This window comes from Heterocephalus glaber, unplaced genomic scaffold (assembly GCF_053883595.1).
Source record: "Heterocephalus glaber isolate CG9 unplaced genomic scaffold, H.glaber_assembly_v1.0 deba00000281, whole genome shotgun sequence".
Taxonomy (NCBI): domain Eukaryota; kingdom Metazoa; phylum Chordata; class Mammalia; order Rodentia; family Bathyergidae; genus Heterocephalus; species Heterocephalus glaber.
In genome coordinates, this window is record NW_028258139.1 from 26,886,908 (window position 1) to 26,907,723 (window position 20,816).

Below are 20,816 nucleotides of genomic sequence, written 5' to 3' on the forward strand. Positions count from 1 at the left end.
CTGGTGAACATGGTGTGACCACACCTAGACCCAAGGGAAGCTGGGAAACGTGGTCACTGACCACCCAGCACCCCTCTTTCAGCCACAGCTTTCCACCTTCACCCCTATGGGCATTGCAGGCTGGGCAAGTTTTTGTCATTTTTGGCCCATCTGACAGCATTCCTGGCCTCTTCCTCCTACAGGCTGAGTATCCCTTGTCCAAAATGCAAGAGACCATGTTTCAGATTTCAGATTTTTTCATATTGTGGAATATTTCCATATGCATAATGGGATATACAGAGAGTAGCATGGAAGCCTGAACACTAAATTTTGTTTCATATATACACATAACCTTATACGCCGCTTGAAGTTACTTTTACACAATATTTTACATATATTTATTAACACATATTAGTAATTTTATGCCATGAAACAAATTTTCAAGGCATAGAATTTCCAACTAACAGTGTCATATCAGGTGTCAAAAAGTTTCAGATTTTGGAGCATTCTGGATCTGGGGTTTTCAGATTAGGGATGCTTGACCTGTAGACATGAGTAGTGTGAGCCCACACACACCTTTCTATCTCTACCATGAAACTGTGACAATCAAGAATGCCTATAGCTATGTCTTTCGGGGGACCGAATGGCACAGCTTGGTGAACGACTCCCACTGCACAGGAGACTCAGAAGGCAGCTGGCCATCTCTGAGCGAGAGAGGAAATCCATGCTGATGGCTTTGCTCAGTTGTTAACTGACTGAGAGTGTCCCATGGACTGGACCAACACTTGCTACTCGGACATACCTCGAGGACCATCTACGAATCCAGCACTGTGCTTGGGAATCAGGCTCTCCTTCCTTGTGGGAGGAAATAGCAACAACAACAATGATGATGGCGATGTAACCAAAGCCCAGATGCCATGAGAAAGAAATGGCAAGGCATCTGTCCACCCTCCACCCCGTGTCTGGGCAGGGGCTGAGCACTTGTGCCTCGAGGAGAAAGATGAAACACTGGATCAGACTGCTGCACCTCACACCTACAGATTTCCTTCTCCTGCAGGGATCACTGTGCCCAGGGCTGTACCTCCCTCTGCTCTGCCTGACACCTAGTCATTACAGTCTCTGAATGAAGGCTGGCTATGCCGGAGGCAACAACCACAATTTCTCGTCTGCAGAGTGAGGCTCCATGGGGTTTTAATTCTCCCATTGCTTTAGAGGCTCCTGTTCCATCTTTTAAGTGTCTGCCCATCTCCTGGCTCTGACATCACTGTCAACATTACAGGGCAGGGAATGCAGTGGCACTGCAGCTGCTATGGGTTAATGTGACAGCTATATTGATTTCTGGGTTACATCTGCTCCAAAAGAGCCACTGAGAATGGGCCCCTAAGGGTCTAGAAATAGAAAAGAAGAGAAAACATAAATGGATATTTCTTTTTCCTTTGGGGAAATAACGACAAAATAATTAGCATTTGACACCAGGTTCTGAAGCATTTATTACAAGGACCCATAAGACAAAGGTACAGCAGTACAGGGCATGCCATGTGTGATGCAGAAATCAAACACCAAAATTGCCTGGGAAAGAAGCTAGAAGTTAGAAGTTAGATACATGGCAAGACCAAAACAGTGGCAGACAGATCCAGATCGTAATGTAAGGAGAAGACGTTCATGGGGCACATGAAATTAAAATCTCTAAGCCACAGTTCCCTCACTGGTAACTTGGAACTCATCATTTTTAGCTCATGAGGTGACTGAGAAGAGTGAATTGGAAAACAGGTGTGAAAATATCAAGTGGAGTCTCTGCCACTCATTGAAGTTTCAATTAATATTATTTTTGCTTTGTTGGGGGGAGAAAAGTAGATACTCAGAAAATACATCTGGCTTTAAGCATGGCAGTTGATATGAGGGAGAGTAAACTGGGACAATGTGCGAACACCCGTATAAATAGTATTAGAAACCAAAGAAACACGTCTTTGCAATCCTATGCAGTTCCGCTACGAAATAAATAGGCAACAGGTCAGAGGGTCCCTCCAAGGAAGCCACGTGAGACGGAACCCAGACTCGGCCCTCGCAGAGCCCGACGTCTGTATCCCTTGTGCTGTAAGCCCAGCGCTGACTCCAAGGATCCTGTCCCACCTAGCCCTGGGGAGAGCAAACTTCACACCTGCTGCTCCTACCTGACAAACAGACCAAGAAAGTAAGGCAGGTGAGAAAGAAGAGGCAGATTAATGTCTAGAGGCAAACTGCAAATGCAAAGCAGACTTCAACTGCCAAAGAAATAAGACAAATTCATGAAAGCAGGGCCTAGTTTTGGCCACATTAGATGAGTTGGGGAAATATTTTTACTCCCAATCTTCATCTCTAGGATGTGGCCGGCGTGGGAAAGGCCCCTCGTTCCATCTTCCACTACCAGGCCCCAGTCTAGGCAGTGAGGTTCCAGGAGACAGTGAGATAAGTATTCTAAAGTGGGTCAGCAAACATGGAAGCTGTTGAGAGGTCCTCGATGACCCCAGAGATGGGCCTGGAAACACAGTGCCCAAGGCTTCCCTTTGGGCCGTTCACACAGTACCACTGCTCATCTTAAAAGTGGCCAACTGGATCAGGGGCGGACTTTCAGTTCAGAAGGTGAGAAAATCAGACCTGCTGATTGAAAGTGGCCCTCCATGGTGGGGACTTTTAGATTACGAGAACCTAGAGTGATTTGGTTTCATGCAAGAGAAAGGGAGTTCTTGGAGGAACACTTGCAATGCACTAAGCAATGGGGATAGATTCAGAGATGAACAGCGCTCATATATTTATTTAACAAATGTTCATGGCATTCCCATTCCATGCCAGTCATGATATCAGGAACTGGATTCAGAGCAGTAAACCAAGATGGGGAAAAGCATTTTCTTGCCTCTCTCAAGTTACTCACAAAGATTCCAAAAAGTAAGTAGGCCTTCCAAACAGGAGCAGTAAGTAAATCCAATGAGGATGAACAGAAAGGGCTGAGTCCACAAGATAAGTAAGCGTGAGCTCTTCAATGACTATTGAATGAATGAATGAATGAATGGGCATGAATGAAAAAGCAGGTGAGAGGCAGGAGCTTCAGAGCTGAAGGGACATCACGTGTGGAAACCAGGGGGCATACAAGACCAGCACAACTGTCAGCAAGGGGATGACCCAAGATGGCTGGGATGTGCCCCGTACCGAGGTAATAACAAGAGCAATGGTAGCAGAATGATGGTTGGCCCTTCTCGGCACTGCTCAAAGGCCTATAGGTGCCTTATTTCATTGCATATGCACAACATGATTAGCCCCTCCTGACAGATGAGAAAACCGAAGCATAAGGAAGCTAAGAATTTGCCCAAAGTCACATAGCAGAGCCAGGATTGAAACTAATGGCAGAGTTTGGAGGAGGGCATTGCAGGTCACAGGAAGGCTCTGGACTCAGTACTCTGGGTAGAGAGACTGTACAGCCTTGGCTCTACAGCATTCACGTCTATATGAAGACAGGAGTGGGCAGAGAACTTCAGAACCTGCACAGGCCCGACGGCCACTGGACCTCAGGCACAGAGGCATGTCTAAACTGCTGTCCCCACGCGAGGGAAAGCTACCTATCAATTTGACTCATTGGTGAAGGCTTCATGCAACTGGTAGCATGTGCTGAATCAGTGGGAAAACAAAGAAGGAAGCAGATGGCACAGCACATGGAAAAGCATGAGAGCTAGGAACTGAAGATGCCTCAGGTAGCTGGACTGGAGAGATCTGGAGCAGCAGGGGAGAAGTGCCAAAGGAGTATGTTCTCCACTCAGAGCTTATCTGTGGCCTGGAGTCCAGATCCTGAGGGCTCCTTAAATGCAGATACCATGGCCCTCCATTGCTTAAGATGGTGGGAGTGAAATGTCCACAGAATCCCCTGTCATATGGGAGGTTTAAAGTCCCTGACAGCTCTTAAGCTGAGCACCTGCACCTCTAAGGGCAAGAGAACAGGCTGAAGGACCAACTGGGAAAGGTCTTTTTCCTCTTCTCAGTTTCGTGCACACTTGAAGAAGTACCTGAAACAGTGGCTGATGTGGGAAGACCCATCAGAAGCACCCGCAGAGGGGGAAGGTAAGAGATGAATGAGGAGACCGATTGAGCTCCTGCCCCACCTGGTCTTGGCCAGCTGCAGGCTCAAGAAAACATTGCCTCCTCTTGAGGAGGACCAGATTCCCCAGCCTCCTTGACAGCTGTTTGGGGCCAAGTGGCTGAATCTGGCCCAACGGAGTGTAGGAAAAGGCAGCACAGCCGCTTCTAGCTTAGCCCTTTAGACCTCCCACCACAGGCTGGTTCCAAAAGCTTGGTGCACAAGCCACCAGCATCAGGGAGCTGGAACTCCCTGGGAATATGATTTCTCAAGGCCTGCTCTAAAGCTAAAGTCAGCAGCTGCTTTCAGGTGACGGTGATGTACCTTATGCTGGAGAACCACTATCACCCTTTTGTGCTTCAGTCTCCTCCCCTGCTGAATGGAAGCAGGAACAGCGCCCTTCACAGGGATCCTGGAAGCTTAGACAATTCTGCAGGTACAATGTGCAAGAGGCCAGCATGGAAGCTGGCACAGTCAGTGCCCAGGGAATGGAAGCTTCCTTTCCGCTGGGGGCCAGGTGCCTTGAGATTGCCAGAGAAGTAAAGGTGGGACTCCTGCCCGGCAAGGTGGTTCCCTGGAGGCTTCTGCCCACCAACTGAGTCTCACTGGACCTGGGGCTTCCCTCCTAATGAAGAGCATATGTTATAGCCATGCTCCTGTCAAGGGTTCTCGGCAGAATTCTGTGCCTGTTCCAGCTTCTGGCTGGCCCCAGGCATCCCTTGGCTTGTGCCTGCGTCATTCCAACCTTAGTTTCAGTTTTCACATTGCTTCTGCCTCCCCTTCTTCTTCCATCTCTCATAAGGCCCATTGTCCTTGCATTTAAGGTAACCCAGCTAATCCAGGATGACTTCATCTCAAAATCCTTAGTTACATCTACAAAAAGTCCTGTTTCTGAGTGAGATCACATTCGTGGGTTCAGGAGCATAGACATTTCTTTTGGAGGACCGATGTTCAAACCACTAGAATACCCGAGGACAGGGACAGTCTCCTTCCACATCATATTCCCCCGACCAAGGACCTTGTGTAATGCATGACACAGAGTGGGAATTTCACGCAAGCTTTTTGAATAGAAAGGCAGCAGTGCCTAACGGTCAAGCCTCTGGGTTGCAGAATTAGCTAAACCCTCTTCAAATCTCAGTCACTTACAAACACTGTGACGTTAGGCAAATTACTCAGCCTCCCTGAGCCTCAACTTCCTCTTGTGGGCATTTTAAGAATACCTATCTCCTGCGGTATTCAGAGCACTAGGCTGAAGAATGCAAAGCACCTACAGAGGGTCTGGCACCGAGTAGGGCCGCAAAGCTTGGACACAGTGCAGCACACCAAGTGCTCCAAAAGCCTCACTGGGCTGACCAGCATTTTGATGGTGGGAGTTGCTGTCATTTCTACTCACATGAAACCTCCCACCTTTACTCTGAATGCCCTGGAGGACTCCTTCCCTCGCTCAGGGAGGAGAAACAGAGCGGGAGTCCCTGAGACATACGACATCCTTTTCTTGAAACAGCTGTGGGTAAACTATCCCAGCACCACCTTCCCACTGCCTGGCCCCTTAACCCCAGCAATGCTCCCAAAGCAGAGCCGGGCTGGCAGCAACTTCAGCTGGGCCCCTCATTGTTATTCCTGGCATGAGCTCACCCTGCCAGCAGCCTCAGAGCCCCATAAAAACACCCGCATTTGACTTTCATCAGAGCAGCTCAGAGCCATGTGGCACTGCCCTCGGAAGACCACACTCCCCACCAGGTTCTGGGAGCCAGCTACTTCCCAGGATGGCCTGGAATGTGCAGCAGAGGGAGCAGTGAGTGTGAACCCAAATAACCCAGCCAGGCACTGGCTGGAGGTCCATGCACTCCCAGGAGCTGAGAAGATACAAGGCTTTGTGTGTGGAAGGAGGCTCCCTGCAATTTTCTGGGCATCAGTGCTCTGAATCCCGCTCAAGTGGCCCAGGTCCCTCTTCTTTGGCTAGGTAGCCATGGGATTTCAGGCATTGTATTTAACCTGTCTTGCTTCCGTTTTGGATTCTCTACAATAAAGTGGGGCTAACAACATCTACTTCGTGAGGTTCCTGAGAAACTAAAAGGAATACTGTAGGCGCACAGTGAAAGAAGTTATTCACAGCACATATGTGTAACCAAGGGCTTGTATCTAGAATATGTAAAAAACAAAAAAGTACTCTTGCAACTCAGTAATTAAAAGACAAACAATCCTTCCTGAGAGAAAACGCATACAATAAATGCACGAAAATTTGTCCAATGCCATTAGTATGTGGGAAGTGAAGATTACAACCACAGTGAGACAGCATTTCACATCCACTGCTGTCAGTACCAAGATGGGGAGCAATGGGAACTTGCATACCCTCCAGGGGGTGGGAATAAAAAATTATACAACTACTTGGAAAAAGTTAGGCAGTTGCTTATAAAGCTAAAAATACACCTTGCATATGACCTGATAATTCCACTGCTAGGTGTTTCCCCAAGACATGTCCATAAAAAGACTTGAACTTGAAAGCTCATAGCAGCCTTCTTCATCACCTTCCCAACACGGAAAGAACCCTAAGTGCATTGCCCACCAGAAGGATTAGCAGGGTGAGGTATCCAGACGATAGAATGCTCCAGCAGTAAGAAAGATAACCTGGTGGGGTGGGGTTGGAGATTAGACCCACAGTCCAGAGCGTGGAGGCACGCACTCCACCACTGAGACAGAGTCTTGCTCAGCCTGGACTCCAAGTTGTGATCCTCCTGCCTCCACCTCGTGAGGAGCGGGGGTCAGAGGCGCGGGCCGCCATACCTGGTTAAAAGAAGAGTTGTTGATATAATCAGAAAGAATCTCATAAACACTGCTGCGAGTGAAAGAAGCCAGACACAAACAAGTAAAATTGACTCTAGCTCTAAGAGGTTCTAGAACAGAGAAAACAAGTGCCTGGTGATGGAAATCAAGGTGAAGCGGCCTTGGAGTGACTGTGAGGGAGCGGAGGGGAGGGGTGGAAAGAGGAACCAGGAAACTCCTAGGGATGAGAGCGGCCAGCGTCCTCCACTGCCGTCGGGCGTGAGGGGAGTGGGTGTGTGCACCTGTAAACCCACAGATCCCAGACTTCGGATCTTTGCATTTTTCGGTGTGTAAGTTGTACCTCAATAAAAAGGGTGAAGGAAAGATGGTGGATGTAGGGGATCAGCGAGTGGGCCAGGCTCTTGGGTGGAACTGACTGGATGTTGGCCATGAGACAATGGTTCTTAAAAGTAAACGGATGTTCACTTCTATGCTGGAAGTTACGAGTGCTGATGTGGGAAGCGACAGAACTTCCCCACTCCCCCACTCCCTTCCTGTCCCTTCTCCTGGGGACAGAGAGCCAGCACGGGGTGTTCAGCCCCCAAAATGCAGACCCGGGAGGCAGCAGGATGGCGAGGGTGCTGGGCCAGCAGTGAGGAGCTGCTGAACAGGACGGCAGCTGGATGCCTCTGCAGGTCTGTAGCACAAGCTGCTGTGCTTCAGGGTTCAAAGATGTCCCGCGCCTCTATGGGCTCGAGGTGGGGCCTAGCCCCTTCAGCAGAGGATTCTCAAGGGCTGGGCAGTGTCCTGGGGTAAGGAGAGAGGCTGGAGCCAACTGTCCCCACTCTCCCATTCCGGCCTCCCCCAACAGCCTCTCCTGCACCCTGTGCCCTTTCCGGATGCTCCAGCCTCACTGTGTGCTGTGCCTGCTCCCGGCTGGCTGCTCGTCTCATCCACTAGCCCAAGGCGTCCCTGGGACTCACAGGTGCCACGGCTCCAGACGGCCTTGAGCAGCTGCTCTCTGTCTGCCCTCCAGGAACGTCATCTATTTCTTGAAAGAGACCAGATTTTGCCCACTTCAGTGCTCTTAGCTTCTGCCCCTCGTGGCCGTGACTTGCTCATTTCTCAGGGTGCAGAAAGCCTCCTCCAGGAGCCCCAGGAGCCTTGGGAAGGGCTGCTGAGACCACATGGTAGGGTTGCGCTCCTGGTGCCCCGCCCAGCCCATGCAGTCCTCATCCATGGCCTGGTTCCAGCCCCGCCAGGTGCCCAGAGATGCTTGCATCTGCATGAAGTAATTGCCTGCAGCATCTTTTACAGAGAACCCCATGCCTGAGGATTAGAGCGAGAGACGAAGGGAAAACGAGATCTTAGCATCCATTAGCAAATAGGCTTTGGGTTGCAGAGGGTCCATATTCTGGACGCAAATCTCACAAAGGCCTTAGGGGGCTTTGGAGCAAACATCTTCGTAGGAGGTGGCAAAAATGCCGCCTGGAAATCCAAAGTCAGAGTAGGGGCGGGACCGTAGCTCAGAGAGGGGTGCAGTGTGTGCTTAGCACCCCCAAAAGTGCTCCCAGAAGAGTCAGAACAACAGCCCTGAATTCCTGTATGTGAAACAGTATTTTTTTGAAGGAAAAAGGACTATCATTTCGTTTCTGCTTGTGACCTATTAGATCCCCAAGTCTGGGTATGTAATTAGCAAGACAAGGTACAGAATGAAAATGTCGCTCAAAGACAAGGGGAAGAGCATTTTCCTTTCTTCTGAGTCCTCTGCTTTGACTGTCACGGAGGTTCTGGCCTCTGTTTTCTGGCGTGCTCTATCGGGCACTGGGGTATGAGCAGGGTGAGCTGTCCACTCACAGATGCACACACACGTGGGAGCACGCGCCCTCGGGCCTGTCCCCAGCCCCAGGAGCAGGGAGCAGAAGCTGTGCGGGGTACGAGGCAGGGGAGGGGCACCCAGGAGCCATCTGGGGAGGTGGGAGTGCCAAAAGCACCACTTCCCTGACACGGTGCAAGTTCGAAGACACAGCGATGAAGACTCGCATCTGGCCTCTGCAGACCAGTAAGCAGGAGTGGAGGTGCCCTGTTTCTGGCAGTCAGGTTAACTGAGTGTTACAAGCCTTTGATTATTCCACCAACCTGAGCCCCCAGCCTGGTCCCCTGCCTTTGGTCCCGTCATCGCCCTTTTCTGTCTATAAAATGCCCTCTGGGAAGATCTCCAGAGGACCTGGTAATTAATACCTGTGACTCTCACTCGGCATTGCAATGTGCTGTCTCAGGAGCTCAGTCTCCTGCTTCCCCCCTGACCTGGGAACAGACAGAGGCCGGGAGAAGCGAGGTATCTACTTACTCCTACACCCAGCAGGGCCCACACTTCCAAGCCAAGAGCTTTGCATGGTCTGAGGTGAGTAGAAAGTAAGCCATGGAGCCAGGCACAGTAGCACACACCCGTGACCCCAACATTGGGAGGCCGAGACAGGAGGATCACCAAGTTTGAGCCCAGACTTGCCAACTTAGGCACTTAACAAGACCTTGTCTCAAAATTTTAAAAATACAAAAAAGCTAGGGACATAACTCAGTGTGAAAGCTCTGGGTTCAATCCTTAGCACAAGGTGGGGAGAGGGAGGAAGGGAGGAAGGGAGGAAGGAAGGAAGGGAGGAAGGAGGGAGGGAGGGAACAGGTGAGAGAGAGAAAGGAGGGAGGGAGGGAGGAAGGAAACTAGCCACAGTTATTATTGCCTTTCATTTATCCCCTGCAATAAACCTGTGATTTGAGGTTTTTATGCTCATTTTAGATCATTTTAGAGAGAACACAGAATCCTAGAGAGATTAGAATCTAAGGCCCCCAGCAGGACTGGCTGGAGTGGAGACTGGGAAAGATGGTGGCTGTGGGGACACAGAGGGATGGGACGCTGGTGCCTTGCAGAAGGGACCTGCAAGGATGCCTGTGAGTTTGGGTACAGACATGGCTTCAGGCAGAATTGAGAGCCTGCAGTAGAGAACGTAGGAGGCATCTGCAGCCTCAGGGTGCTAGAAGTCTAATGATCAGGGCAGGAAGTCAGTGACTGTATGGTTGGGGAATCCAAGGCTAAAGGATGGAGGTGGCTAGGCTAAGATCCCTTACTCAGAAAGCACAGCCTCAGGACTAGATGATCCTGGGGCCAGAGAGCCTGCCAGGTTCTGCCGAGCATATAACAAGGGTCCCTGGTCCATAAATCCTGAGTCAAAACTCCTCCTGAGAGACTGCTGGGTACCCATGGGGCAGTCCATGGCACTGGCTAAACCCTGATAATAAAGTACCTAGTTAGATGGCATTTGGGGTTGTAAAATTTAGAGGAAAAAACTCAAAAAATAAAAGCACTGGCTTTTGAAGTGATCTGAGAATGACTCTACTGCTTACTGGTTTTGTGACCTTAGGCAAATTAATGAACCTCTCCGAGCTTCAGTTTCTTCAGAGTGAAATGAGTCTGAAATGAGACCGCTTCATAGTGCCCCTATATTTCTGAAACAGATAAAAAAAGAAGCTACAGAGTAGAAACTTGCCTAGTGTAAGAGGTGGTACACAATAGGTGCTCAGTAATGGCCATTCTGAATCTGCCAGAGGCCAGAGGAACACACCACGTAGCAGATGAATCTCTGGGTGATGCCAGTTCTACAGCCACTGACAACCAGGCACCTCTGTCTGAGACCCAAGGAAGAAAAATAGAGCAGAATTGGGCGGGGATTTAGCTCAGTGGCACCACGCCTGCCTCGCAAGCGCAAGGTCCTGAGTTCGATCCCTGGTACCAAAAAAAAAAAAAGAGAGAGAGAGAAAAAAAATCGAGGAGAACTGGAGGAGCCCTGAAAAGGGGTCACCATTCACCGGAACCCAGGAACTAAGCCGAGAGGCTCTGGTGATGGGAAGTAGGAAGGGGAAGTTGAGGCGAGGGCCTCAGTGTGAGAGAACTTCCACTTTCAGAGACTTTTTTCTATTTCGGGTCTTGCTAACCACTTGGGAACACTCATTTCTGGCTCGTGTTCTTAGCAGGAAAACACTTTCATGCTGAGGAGTAAAAATGGACCGGGGCTTGGAAAGTCCTGAGAGCATCTGTCTCTGCCCTCGGGGTTCATGGTCTGACGCTTGATTTGAATACTGCACTCTGAGGATTTCCAGGGGAAGCACCCAGGGCAGCCTTCTGACTGGAGATCTTATGACACACAGGCAGATTCAAATAAAGATGAACCTGTGAGGCTGGCAGTGTCTTCTGGGGCTGCAGAGCCTTGGTTCAGCACATACCTACAGCCCATCCCGTGTGCGCAGGGCTCCCTGCTGGGATCAGGGCTGGGGCTTGCCCTCCACCGGGACAAGTGCCACCACCAGGACAAGTGCCACCACCAGGGCAGCAGTGGCAGCAGGTGCGAAGGTGGATCACTGGGGGTCAGTAAGGACCCTCGGTCAAGGAAGCCTCCTCCGGGCCGGGCCTGGTGTCCTGTGGCTGCTGTCATGGAGTGGCACCGATGAGGCATGTCCCAGTGGAAATGCGTCCTTTCAGCCCTGGCCCGCAGGGGTGGAGTGGGGATGTGGGCAGGTACTGCCCCCTCTGAAGCCCGCACAGAGGCTCCTTCCCCCTGCTCGTGTCTGGTGGCTCCAGCAGTCCTGGGGTCCTGTGGCCTTGGTCCCAGTTCTCCATCTTCACTCGGCCTCGTCTCCTGTGTGCCTGGGTCCTTCTTATGAGGTCACCAGGCACTGGATCAGAGGCCCCCTCACTCTCTGTGACTTCCTCTGACCTTGATTACATCTGCAAAAACCCTTTTACCAAAGAAGGTCACATGCACAGGTTCTGAGGGTTAGGACTCAAACTTCGGGTGGGGAGCCAGTACTGGAGTTGAACCCAGGGCCTTCCCTCTGAGCTACACTCCCACGTATAGGGGATTTTTTAAATCTTGAGACGGTTTTCATGAAGTCAGTAGGTTGCCCAGGCTGGACCTGAACTTGCGCTCCTGCTGCCTCTGCCTCCCGGAGTGCTGGGATGATAGGCACGCATCACCGCACCTGGCTCGTAAGGAGACTCAGTTCTACACCCTACACCCTGCACACGATGGCAGGCACCGAGCAGGCCAGGAGGGGGCTTTGGTGCCCGAAGAAGACGGTAGGTCTGGAGGCCAGCACAGGCAGGGGGCAGCGAGGGCCGCAAAGAGGAGCCCTGGCGAGGCTTCCAGGGTTGCCAGTCACGCGTCATGTCTGTGACTGCCTGCCATTCGGGGACATCAGCAAGGAGACAGAAGCTGCTTCTGTCAGTGGTGTACTCTGCTCCGAGAGGAGCTGCCCGGGAATGGCATCCTGTGAGCGCTCAGGTGCAAGAGGTTTCCAGTCTTCAGAGCAGCAGCCTCTCATGTGACCCAAGCTCGCCTCCCGCAGGCGCTGTTACGGGTCCTCTCCTAGGACCCGGATGGACAGAACCACAGAACCTCTGCCTCCCCGGAGCTGCCCTGCTAATGGAGCAGGGGGCGTTGATGGCCGCACTCGTAGAACTGCTGGGCACGCTGGAAGGCATCGCGAGCAGTGGAGGAAGATCGAGCTGGGACAGGACCTGGCGAGAGCCGGGTTGAGGGACAGTGACTGCTGCTGAGAGAGCCTGGGTGCCGTGAGGATGGAAGGGAGGGTGCGCGCGAAGAAGCCAGGCAGGAGGCTCCTGCAGTGTATAGGAGAAGAGCAGGAGGTCAGGACACCGCAGAGGAGGGGCGCAGGAGTCAAGGGTCAGAGGTCACTGGGCGGAGACCACGCACCTCAGCTCCCTGCCTCCCCGACTTCACTCTCAGCAGCAGGCAGCAAACAGGGTACGTGCTCTGGCTTCCATCTCAGAGCGCGGCCTTGGCTGTGCTTTTGAGAACAGATCTGTGATACGCCAGGGCAGAAGCAGGGAGACCAGCCAGGGGCTGTTGCCGTGGTCAAGCTTAGACCACGGCGGACACCGTGGAAGAGCGGCAGAGGCCGCAGTTTAGACACTTGTCGCTCGTGGACTGGATAAGATGAGCACGGGAGTGGATCTCGAGGGAGTCTGAGGCCCAGGCTCCAGGCTGCACTGGAATGACAGAGAGAGGCATCACTGTGAAGATGGAGACGACTGCACCTGGGGAAACAAACGGGGGGCGGGTGTGCAAACTGCAGTGAGGGCCGGACTCGGAACTGAGGTGCAGAAGCAGCCGGATGCGCTGCCTGCAGGCCAGGAGAGGGGGCATTTGGGGCTGTCCGCGCAAACATGACGTCGCCCTCCCTGAGCCCAAGGACTACTCCACAGATGGACAGGAAAAGACATCCGAGGATCAGGCTTTCAGGGCAAGTGTCAGGACTGTAAATTTCAGGGCAAGGAAAGGGGGTGAAACCGGCCAAGGGGCCAGTAAGAGCAGCGGCCGCCCAGGAGAGTGAGGTCCGTGAGGCCAAATGGGGAACTTGCTTCAAGACAGAGGCATTAATTACATCAAAGGGAGTTCAAGGTCAAGCCGGGAGAGAAACTCAGAACTAGCACCAGAGGAGGAAGTGATTCTATCTTGGAATGACAACAAAAGAGACCCCCCCTCCTCGGAGTAAACGGACATTTCTCTTCCTCCCCATGACTCCAGACACAATAATTACTTGGTTATCTGAATATGAGCCGCTTAGCTCCCATCCGTCCTTCACACTAGAGCTCTACTCCCTGGGAATGAGCAGCCATTTCTGTCTTTGCATCTCTGGTACCTCGCACATACCATGGCCCCCAAAGATAGATGACCTTTGACTAAAGGGACAATGTGACTTCAGGCTGCAGACACACAGTGATGGAATTAGCTGTTTCGTAAAGATTAGGTTTGGCTGCCGAACAAAGTAAAATTAGATCTTTCTCCCATATGCACGAAGTCTAGAGGGAAGTTGAATTAACAAGAAACTCTGTGGATTTCCATTTTTCTGCCTTATATCCTCAGACATGAACTCACCTCTTGGTTCATTATGGCTGCTTAAGTGCCAGCCATCCCTTCTACATTCTAGATAGCAAGAAGGAGGAAGAGATGCTGCCTCCTGCCCTCCCCTTAAGAACTCTTCAAAGAACTCCCTTGGGATGCTTGTACTTATATATTCCATTGATGAGAAACCTGCCAAATGGCTGGAAGAAGTTGCAAGGGAGGCTGAAGATTCAGTCATGATTCTGGGTATCCAGCTATGAATCACGGCTCTTATACTAAAGGTCTTCACCAAGCGCTGTTACTGAAGTTCCTTCCCCAGTCCTACTCCCAGTGCATGACTGTGACCAGTGGTCTCCGCACCGCAGCACAACCAGCCTCTCCTAGAAGCCCAGAGAGCCCGGTGAGGACTCTGGCCTAGCCCCACACGTGGGGTTCTCCGTAAGCGGGAAACGCCACCCCCAGGGGCACCCTTGAGAGCCAATGGCAGGGAGGAAGAAAGGGCAGAGTAAAGGGGCTTTGGGTCTGCCCGGGAACTCGAGGCCACCATGAGTGTCGGAAGGGCGACACTGCACAGGCTGCCTTGTTCCAGGACGCGCAATGAGACAGACCCCTCCCAGGATCGGTGGGTCGCGAGGGAGGCACAGACCAGCCCCACCTACCCTCCGGGACCCAGGTGGCCAGGGGAAGGCAGGGTGTTGCCGCACCCGGCCCACCGCAGGCTGTGGGTGTCTCCAGGGAACCACACCCGGGTCACAAAGACTGCAGAGCCCCTTCAGAAGGCGAGATCCAACACAGCCCCTGTAGAAGCACAGGGCAGGGCGCGGCGGGGCGGGGCCTGGCTGGTGGAGAGGCAGGAAGGGCCGGGCCTAGGGAAGCAGAGCTGTCCTCGTCCTTCCGCACTCAGGGTGGCCTCCGCCAAGTCGCCTCTGTGCTGAGCGTCGGCCCGCCGACCCCTCGGCTGGGGCTCAGGCCCGGGCTCTGAGTGGCCTTCACTGTGAGTTAGCACTGCCGCAGACCGAAGGACACCCTGGAGGAAGCCATGGCCCGAGCTCTGTCTGGGATGCCTGGCTCTTGTGTTACGTCCTCTGCCACCTGTGCCACAGCCCTTCATCTTCCCGTCCCCTCCGTCCAGGTGAATCTCCTCTGCCCTGGTTCCCAGTCCCCACGCACTCACTCGACCCAGAGCCTCCCGGCAGAGCAGAGCTCCGTGGGCCTGGGGCGCCTTTTCCACCCCTCCCCACCCTGACCTGACTGTGCCGGCCCAGAGGGAGCTCTGCAGGGCCCTGTCAGGTGAGTGCCCCTTCCACTCCCTTTCTCATCCACGCTTGCGCTCCTTCGCTGTGCGTTAACGCAAGTTAGCCATTTCCGCTTCAGCTGGGGACTCTATCTGCGTCTGTGTCCCCCACAGGCACAATTAGAGAAGGTGTCCATCTAGCACGGTGCCCCAGGCCCAGAGCCAGGCTCCGGTTCTGACTCACAGGGGGTGTTCGCCCGGTATGTAGATGGACACATAGTCACGTGACCGCTTCACGTATTCACCAAGATATTTTTAAAGCAAGAGAGGACTGGAAGAAAGAAGGGAGGGAGGGAAGGGGAGGGAAGGGAAGGGAAGGAAAAGAAGAGAGGACACGGATGGGTCGGGAGCTTGCAGTGCAACTGAGGCAGGTGCTTATGACACAATTTTATCTAAAAGAAAATGTTGGAAAGCAGCATGTAAAATATCACGTAGACGATTGCACGTCAGAATGTGGGCTGTCTGTATTCAGTTGGAGTGATGACTGATATTAATTTGGTTATTTTTGTTTATTTAGATTTTCCAAAATACTCTAATTATATATCTCTACTGAAGCAAGAAAAAGTAATGTCCCTGATGTTTATGCGTGTGTGTGGGTCTGTAGGAAGCAGAAAGTTGGGTATAATCCAGCCTGGAGAAGGGGTGGGCGCTGGGCAGGGAGGCCCCAGGGTGGAGGCGCAGACCAAGGCCTTGCAGGTAGCAGCGGAGGACGTCTGCTGCCCTTTGCTCCCCACCACCCTCAGCGGCGGCCCCAGCCTGCGGTGTTCTCGAAGGAGCTGCAAGGGTGTGTTTGGGAGACCCCTCCGGCCAGCTCCGACCTCCGCTCCCCTCACACCAAAGGGGGGCGCCCCTTCTGGGGATCCGGGAGAAGTGCACAATTCTGCACCCTCTGGAGCCACCTGAGTGTGTGGAGCGGGTGTCCACATTGGTGAAGGCCAGGCTGACGGGGTCTGTGGGCCACCTCTCTGTCGCCAGGTGGCCCCGGGCGGCCTCTGCATCTCGGAGTATCAGCTGTCGGTACAGTGGGTAATTCATGGGGCATGGTGGCCATGCAGCTCTCTCGACAGAAACTGCACCCACATCTGAGCCAGGAGCGGTGCCAGGCCAGCGAGTGCAGGAGCTCAGCCTGCCGGACACCTGGCAGCAGGTGACACAGGCACCCGGGACCCTTGGGGTTGAGTCCCAGGAAGGGGCAGATGGAAGCTGGGTGCTGCCAGCTTGCTCATCACAAAGAAAGCCTCCCCAGAGAGGGCTGGGGTGGGGCGGGAGTGGGCGGAAGGCATCCTCAGGCAGAGCATCTACTCTGCGCTAGAAACAGTGCTTCCTACAGGAGATCCTGCCAGCTGGTGGTCACTACCGGCCCTTGCTAAAGGAGGAGAGGTGCGTGCAAAGTAACCTGTTCAAGGCCACACAGCCAGAACATGGCCTCTCGGTCCTCCCTCTAAGCAGAGACCCGTGGGGGCTGGAGAGGCCACCACCGAAAGGCAGGCCTAGTGTCGCCCCTGCGATGGGGCAGGGTGGGCTGGGTGAAGAGGGAGACCGGAAAAGCTCTCTTCCCTTCGGCAGCTGCCTTTCCATCTGTACCCACCCAGCAGCCCTGTGCCAGGCCTGCAGATCCCAGAGGCCCCACCCGCCTGCACCACCTTGACTTTGAAGCATTCCCCTGGCTCCCGAAGCTTCCAGCATGGTCCTCGGCAGCCCTCTCACCCAGGGCTTCTCCTCCTGGGGATGGAGGTCTCAGTCAGAGCTCTGGCTCACAGAGGGCCTGTGGCTCAGGGTCTGCAGCATCCTGTGCCCCCGTCCTGTCCCCCAGGCCACAGGCCAGATTCGAGACACCTACTGGAGGGCAGGGGTGTGGTGGATGTAGCAGGGCTGACCTCGGGACTGCAATGGGAAGGGCCTCACCGGGAGGGCCAGGGCAGGCAGCAGCAGAGAACCTGGCCCAACTGGGCCTGGATGGGACGGGACAGGACCTGCTGGTACCTACCATCCACTCTGTGTCCAATATTTCCAGTGCTTCCTGTCTTCCTCACACTGTTCAAAGCCGTGAACAACACAGAGACTATCCTAAGTCTCCTTGAGCTCCTCAGCCTTCAGAGGCCCCTGGGTGGTCCTAGAGTCAGGGCTTAGGAATTCGGATGCCTGTGGTTCTGACCCAGAGGGAAGCCGAGAACTAGACGGCTGGCTGTGCACAGGAGTGGGACAGGAGCCACTGCAGTGGCAGCGCCCAGCTGTTCTGGGAGGCAGGAAAGCCTCCTGCTGCCTGTTGCGCGACCTCTCCTCCACCAGCCCAGGGAAACCAAGGTCGGGGGACGCCAACCTACTGGACTGGTGCTGCTTGTGGGGGGCTGAGCGTCCAGAGACCGTAAGAAGGCGCCATGGACAGCTTTGAATAAAAATGAAGGAACTGGAAAAATAGCAGAGTGGTGACTGCGTTTCAGACACATGATCTGACATCACTGTTGTGGTTTTACAGATTAGAAAATTGAGTCCAAATAAAGCTAACTAAGGTGCATCAAGCCATGCCACTCACAACGATGGAAGAGTGAATCGAATCCGAAGACTGCACCCTCCATGACCCTCCGGTGCTCCTCCTTCGTCCTGTTCCTCCATGCTGTAACACACACTGTGCCTGGTAGCTTGTCTCTCGGACTTCGAGCAGGACACATGGTCGGTCCCAAATGAGGATGCTAACAGTTGGCAGGTAGTTTGGTTTCTTTTTACAAAGAAATGAAAGTAACACCTCTTACATGTGAGAGCGGGGGACAGAGAGAAGCCAGTTGTAACCGAGGCGGAATCTGAGCATCACAGCAAACCCTAAATATTTTAGAGGGCACCAAAAATACGGACTTCGGCTCACCGGTGCTTCCTGACTCAGCTTCCGGCAACACCTGCAAATGGGAAAATGAAGTCGAGATCACTTCCAGACAGGGCAGCCTTGACACTCAGAGCAGGAGCCCACGCCCTGCGCGCAGAGCCAGCCACTGTGTATTTGGGGCTTCACAGGCCTTAGGTCTATTCACCTCCACAGCGGGGCATGGCAGACACAGACAACAGGTATGGATGGACGGGCATGGCTCTGTTTCTGTACAGCTTCACCTGCCACGAGCGAGGGCCTGGCTTGCCGATCCCTGGTTTGCAACAGGACCCTAGTAACCCACCATGTACTGGGACCCCAGGGGGCTTCACCTTTCCAAAACCAATGTTCACTCGGTGTTCACGCTGGGGCCCTCTGTGCTGGGCTGTGGGCTTCCGTACACCAAATGGTGACCCATGCTCCCCACTCCCAGTCTTCCTTAGGGGGAAACCTGCTGACAGTTACCCCAAGACCAGAAGTGCAGGGAGAAGTACAGAGTGGAAACCTCCCAGAGCTCGTGAGAGTCCCGAAGCTTGGTTCTCCCTACAACTCCATGGCATCTCTCAGCAGAGGCCTCGTCTGTCCCTCCTGCACAGGGGCTGGCTGCCACTGCAGGCCTACTCGTGGGCACCAGCCTGAGGTCTCAAGCCCAGAGCAGGACAGCCACACTGGAGACGGCCAGCCCTGGAGAAATCCAAGATGAGCTGCTCTGGCACGCAGCCCTGTTACCCCTGGGGGACAAATGAGAACACGGGGCCTCCGTGGGAGTTGCCTCCATGGGAGTTGCTTCCATTGAGGGGCTGGGGGAAGCTGGGATGCAGAAAGGTGGAGCTGGCAACCAGCCCAGTGGGAAGGCCCGGTCAGCACAGGGCTGACCTACTGGACTTGTGCTGTGGGCCTTGGACCCCAGGATAAAAGAGCCCTTGGGAAAGAACTTCATCCACACACAATGGTAAGCTTGACGCTGCTCCTGTTTTGTTCTGTGAAGGGCCAGGTAGGAAGTATGCTATTGTGGGCTATCACCTTGGTTGCAACTACTCAACTGGGCCATTATCGAGTAAAAGCTCTGAACACACCATGCATAGCTCAGAGAGACGATGGCATGTGGGGAAACCGACACCCTGACATCATGAATCCTCAGTGGAAGACATACCTGAGCTTTCCTACAGCTGCTGGTAATGAAGGCAGCACAGGCCTAGTGGGAGGATGTACCAGGGAGAGTGCTAGGGGCTTTGCCTAGATCTTCTCAGGATAGTGCATCCCTACAACGTCAAGAGACGCTGTGGTACATCACGTATGTCATGTAGCTTCATATAAGTATGTAACATATCACATTAACCACACAGCAAGTGTTGTGTGTTGTTCAATAAGCAACCTTCAGCACAGAGCTGTTGCTGTTTTCAGCACTGAGAACACAGCTAGGATGAAGCTCAAGCTGATTACCATGGCAGCCTTTACCTTCCACCCTCTCCTATTTGAGAGCACCCCAGGGAACAGCCTTGGTAGGAAAAAGAAATAGATGGAGACCAAGAAACCCTCTGAGAAACTCGAAAGCCTCTTTCTCTCCCCAGATGGGAGTGTAAAGAACACTCAGGAGGAGCGGGAGATGGAGTTTCCAGTGTGACACGGGGGCTGGAAAGTGCTTCTGCATAAAGGTCACGCTTTGCCTCAGCACTGCCAGTCACTCCGGAACCCCAGGGCGACCTCCACACCAGAAAGACAAGCTCCAAGCACATCCAGGCAGGGACAGTCCGATGAGCAAACAGGAGCGATGGCACCCCAGGGACCCCACTCTGCTCCCCATCCTGCTGGGCTAATGACAACCTCGATGATGATATTTGCGGGCTGCTGCTGTGTCGGCCACATGTGCTCAGAGGTCTCTCCACAGCTGTTTGGTCGGTCATTAGGCAGAGTCAGTGCGGCCCAGGAGAGGAGGAGGGGCTTCCATGGTTCTATAGCACAAGAGGGAACCTGTGGCGACACAATTAGTTGCGTATTTCAGAACACCCAGTAAGGAGCAATTTGAATGTTCAGGCACAAAGAAACGACAGTGCTTGAGGCAAGAGGTACACGGTGCCCCTATCTGATGACTGCACACGACATCCACACTCTGAAGCATCAGCCGGCTCCATGGACAGCCATTACTATGTGTTGATTAAAAGTTTTTTAAATACTTTTTAAAAGTCTGTGCAAAAGATGATAAATAAACTATTCCCCATTTAACCGATGAGGAACTCGAGGATCGAGATCTTACCTGGAATCTTAGAGCTATTTAGCAGAGGAGAGGAGTTGGAACCCAGAACTCAGCAACCTGACCAACAGCTTCTCCAGGGACTGCCATGCCAGAGGGAGACAGCTTGGCATGTGGCAGTGGAAACACACACACACACACACACACACACCCCTGAGGGTCTGGATTATATAGAAAAAGATCTTAGATCCTTTGCTTCTAGTTGGGTGACCTTGCACTAACTATGCTCAGTGTCCAATGTCACTGGTAAAATGGGGACATTCTACCCGAGGTGCTGGGCTGCTGGTGGGCATTGGGACACAAGCACAGTGGCTGTGAGCAGCCCCTTTACAACGTCTGTGATCACATAGGGCCCACAGCCTCCACAGTGTGACACAGGTCCTCCTCGAATCTGTGGCTTCTCCTTGGCTTCTGGAAAGAGCCCTCCTCCTCTCTTAAGGTGCCTGCTCGAGTCCACCGAGCCCACCACCACACAATGCGTAAACATACTGACTCGCCACACTGCTCCTGGTAAAGAGGTACAGTCACTACCTGTCAAGTGAAAAAAGAGAAGCCGGACCCCAGAAGCTTGTACAAAACCGTCTCAGGACTTAGTTCATAGGTGCCATCAAGCAAAGGCAGTTTGAAGAGGTAAGGTGATAGTCCCATCTTGT

General features: G+C 53.1%; 1 protein-coding gene across 34 annotated transcripts in view; it reads right to left on the minus strand.

The window, feature by feature from the left end:
• Window positions 1-1,444: 1,444 nt before the first annotated feature.
• LOC101704262 (uncharacterized) overlaps window positions 1,445-20,816 on the minus strand; it is a 223,358-nt gene continuing 203,986 nt past the window's right edge. For 33 of the 34 annotated variants that reach the window (XR_015441461.1, XR_015441455.1, XR_015441464.1 and 30 more), the window contains 2 exons: window positions 19,737-19,883; window positions 1,445-17,946 (listed from right to left, as the gene is read on the minus strand). The gene's annotated coding sequence lies outside the window, so the exon portion shown is untranslated. The remainder of the gene's footprint in view (window positions 17,947-19,736; window positions 19,884-20,816) is intronic. The other variant, XR_015441435.1, reaches the window with a different exon arrangement.